At 41.9% G+C, this 4,608-nt stretch overlaps 1 pseudogene across 1 annotated transcript; it reads right to left on the minus strand.

Moving 5' to 3' along the window:
- Window positions 1-2,932: 2,932 nt before the first annotated feature.
- On the minus strand, window positions 2,933-3,547 carry LOC116560790 (annotated as a pseudogene). The gene has a single exon (XR_004273137.1). The product of XR_004273137.1 is annotated as an interferon-induced transmembrane protein 3 pseudogene (transcript).
- Between the last annotated feature and the right edge of the window lie 1,061 nt (window positions 3,548-4,608).

Below are 4,608 nucleotides of genomic sequence, written 5' to 3' on the forward strand. Positions count from 1 at the left end.
CAGGTGACAGCCTGTCAGCCATGAAGAAGGCACATGTGTCCTGCCATCCTGCTGGCTCACAAGCCTCCACCTTGGAGAAAAATGCTCCCCACATCCCATAATCCCTTCACGGTTGCCAGAGAATCTGTTATAGACCACAGGCTCTTTGGCTCCCATGTAATGGAAATTAACACAGGCCCAAGCAGATTTCCCAGACAAGGCTTTTATTTTGAGACTTGTGCACAAGGGAGACAGCAGAGGTGAGGTATAAGAATCCTCTGGCTGGCTCCCTGAAAAAGCCTAAAATCCCCGTAGGTATTTTTTTTTTTAGTTAAACAAAGGACAGGAATTAACATCAGGAGTAATGTATGCAGGCTGAGCTGGGCAAAGCACATGAGGGGGATGGTATGCAGGTCAATGCATCTTGTTGCCATGGTTATCTTGAGAAATGGGCTACCTGGTAGTCTGGCCAACAGCTACAAGGCTGTAAATCAATTATTCAGCATTCCTTCCCAAGGTGGAACTCTTCACAAGATTTGTTCGATGTTTAGTTCTCCTAAAGCCAATTTCTGGAATTCTTTCAGTGAAAGGCATGGCTAAACATTACAAGAGCACAGAATGGCAGCTATTTCCTGTGTGTGACTAAAGTCTAGGGTTAGTGGGCATAGCATCAGTGAGGTAGTGGTGTGGTTTTGTGAAGAGAAGAGGAAAAAAAAAACTACATGGAAAAGGAGTAGTAGCCCCTCCTATCTCCAATAGATTTTAAAATAGACAGAAATAGATACTTTTCTTACTGTTAGTACCATTATATTTGAAACCTGAATCTGCTATATACAATTATATCATAAAATTTTTAAAGTCTTAAAATTCTAACAAAAATTTTAAAATCTGCTAAGTCAGTTTAAATTACATTCAGCTGCAAGGAACAGCAACCTCAACAGAAAAATTTAACACATAAACATTTATAAGAATTCTAGGGATAGACAGAGGTGAGGAAAGCATAGCAGTTCAGGGATGTCATTAGCAATGGCTCTGGGGCGCTCTCTCTCTCTCTCTCTCTCTCTCTCTGTCTCTCTCTCTGCTATCCTTAGCATATAGGTCTTCATCCTGGTGCTTTTCATTTTATGGTCATAAAATAGCTGCTGCATTTGCAACAGTCCTGTTTCAGGAAAGAAAAAGAAAGGAGCGAAAAGAAAAACAAGACACATGCCCATAAGCTCTGTGCCTCAGAAGCTCCTCTCCTCATTAGCCAGATCTGGCTCACACATTTCAGTTACCTCCTGTTGTGTAACAGGACACCACAGTACTTAAAGGTGAGGACTAAAATCTAACCCTTTCTTCTCTTGCCAAAATTCCCATCTAGGAGCCTTGAAGGCTATGCCCTACAAACCATAAAATCTCATTAGATGTTATTATTAACCAAGTATAATGTGGCTTACTTTCCAACCTGACTGTGGTGTAGCCTCACATGATAGATAGAAAATCCTGAAGGAAATCAAAATATTTTACCCCAAAATATATGTATTTGAGGTATTTAGGAATAGCTACCACAAGGCCAACTGGCTGAAATGGCTCTGCAAAGTTATATTTTGTGGAGGAAATTTGCATCTGTAGAGAATCTCCCTTATAGCAACCTGGTCTTTCCTTTTTGGACCTTTCCTGGATCTAGAAGAGATTAACTGTGAGTCATACACCTTTAAGATTTGAAAAAGAGATATTTGGCCAGGTGCAGTGGCTCATGCCTGTAATCCCAACATTTTGGGAGGCTGAGGCAGGCTGATCTTGAAGTCAGGAGTTCGAGATCAGCCTGGCCAATATGGTGAAATCTTGTCTTTACTGAAAATACAAAAAATTAGCTGGGTGTGGTGGTGCACACCTGCAATTCCAGCTACTCAGGAGGCTGAGGTGGGAGAATCGCTTGAACTGAGGTTAGCCAAGATTGTGCCACTGCACTCCAGCCTGGGCAACAGAGCAAGACTCTCTCAAAAAAGAAAAAAAGGAAAGAGATATTTATCATCTGTTCTCTCCCAGGGCTGCTACCTAAGAGGCTTCATCTATATAACAAAAATCTTAAGCATTCCTTTCTATTGACTCTGAGTCTATGGGCAATATCTTTTTTTTTTAATTGCATTTTAAGTTTTGGGGTACACGTGAAGGACATGCAGGATTGTTGCATAGGTACACATGTGGCAGTGCGATTTGCTGCCTTTCTCCGATGGGCAATAGCTTAACTCTCTCAATCAATTGTCAACTAAAGTATCCCTAAAACCCACCTGTGACTTACAGGTTCACCACTACACAACCCCCAACTCCACATTGAGATGTCCCATCTCACCCTGCAGAATCTTCCACATAGAAACCCAAACTATAACCTGACCGCCTCAGATACGCTTTCCCAGGATCTCTTGGGGTTGTGTAACCCCAGGCCTTGGTCACTCCTACTGGTTCAAAATAAGCCTCTTTACATCTATTATGGCAGAATTTAGTTTTATTTCATCGTCAATGGCTTTATAAAACAACAAAATAGCAGACAGTTCTTCCATTTGCATAGGCTTTACCAGGAAAGGCTAGACTCCGGGTCAGTTTAGCTGGGATTAGAAGATCTGTGATAGCTTTAGCCATAAATCTGGCATTCAACTGGGATGGCTAGAATGATTGGGGGTTGGCTGGACCTCTCTACTTTATGATTTTTCTTCCTAAAAGATTTTTATCTTTGTCCCTATGGACTTTTTTCTAACCAGTAGTTGGAATTCTTTACAAGACGAATGGCTTCTCAGAGAGTGACAAACGGAAGCTGCAAAGCCTCTTAAGATCTAGGTTCAAGCGTCAACCAATATCACTTCAGCACAGTCTACTGGTCAAAATGAGTCACAAAACCAGCCTGTATTAGTTGTTTTCACAATGGTATAAAGAAATATCTGAGACTGGGTAATTTAGGAAAGAGGTTTTTGTTTTTTTGTTTTGTTTTGTTTTTTTTCCAGGAACACATGCACTTTATTGAACGACATTGTAAAAAGTGTGTGAGGGTAAAGGGCTAATACAGGACTCGGCGAGGAATGGAAGCTGGAGTACCTGGGAGACAGGTCATGGGCAGAGCCCCTGGCCGGGATGATTCCTCTGGACCTACTGATAGGCTTGCAGAATCAGTATTGGGATGATGATCAGCAGAATGGTCATAATGATACCCAAAATCAGGACCCAGATGTTCAGGCACTTGGCGGTGGAGGCGTAGGCCTGGGCCCCGGTCAGGTCGCCAACCATCTTCCTGTCCCTAGACTTCACGGAGTAGGCGAACGCTATGAAGCCCAGGCAGCAGGAGTTCATGAAGAGGGTGTTGAACAGGGACCAGACGACGTGGTCAGGCACAGTGGTCTCACTTCGGATGTAGATCACGGTGGATGTCGGGGGCGCAGGGTTGTGGGGCGCCCCCAGCACATCTACCTCATGTCCCTCCTTCAGCATCTCATAGTTCGGGGGATGGTCGGTGCTGGCGGGAGCGAAGAAGGTTTTGACAGTGTGGTTCATGGTGTCCAGGGAAAACCGGCCGTGGTCGGGCTGCTGGGATGCTTCTCAGTGGGCTAGGAAAGAGGTTTAATTGACTAACAACAGTTCCATGTGGCTGGGGGCCTCAGGAAACTTACGGTTATGGCAGAAGGCAAAGGGAAAGCAAGGACCTCCTTCACATGGCATCAGGAGAGAGAAGGGTGGAAGAGCAAAGCGGGGAGAGCCATTATCAAACTATCAGATCTGGTGAGAACTCACTCACTGATATGAGAACAGCATAGGGGAAACTGCCTCCGTGATTCAGTCACCTCCCAGAAGGTCTCTCCCTTTATAGGTAGGGACCACAACTCAGGATGATATTTGGGTGGAGACACAAAGCCAAACCACATCACAGCCCAAATTCAAGGACAGAAAACAGACTTTACCTTTTGATAGAAGGAGGGGCATATATATATATAAAGAGATGGAAGGACTTGTCTTTGCAAATAATCCACCACATGTACATATCTATTCTAATTGCTGTTCAGAACAAGTTTTAGTAGATCAAAGAATGGTCACAACAGTGTCTGCCTTAATTCAAATACTTGTTTTTGAGGAATTTCCATACTTTTCTTTTTGTAACACACATGTATATAATATTGTTTACAGCTTAATTTTAACTTATTCAGTTTAATTTTAACTTTAAAGATAGAAAAAATATCACATGTAAAATATTTGTGTGAAGGAACTACAGGTAATTTTTTTGTTATGTTTTTCATTATCTCTGATTTTTTTATGATTATAATACTTCCATATTATTAAAAAAATAATAAATGCTCTTCTCTAAAAGCTAAATATTTTCTAGTGGTACCTTTCATAGATGTAACAAAGGTGATCATACATTCCCTTATAACTGGATATTTAGGTAGTTTATAATTTTCTCATTAAATCATGCAAAGATAAATGTATACAAATCTGTTTTCCTAAAAATCTGTCATCTTCTTTTTTTTTTTTTTTTTGAGACAGAGTCTTGCTCTGTTGCCCAGGCTGGAGTGCAGTGGCACAGTCTTGGCTAACCTCTGCCTCCCAGGTTAAACTGATTCTCCTGCCCCAGGCTTCTACCACAACTAGCTAATTTTTTGTATT

This window comes from Sapajus apella, unplaced genomic scaffold, assembly GCF_009761245.1.
Source record: "Sapajus apella isolate SASKATOON/1434 unplaced genomic scaffold, GSC_monkey_1.0 scaffold27, whole genome shotgun sequence".
Classification (NCBI taxonomy): domain Eukaryota; kingdom Metazoa; phylum Chordata; class Mammalia; order Primates; family Cebidae; genus Sapajus; species Sapajus apella.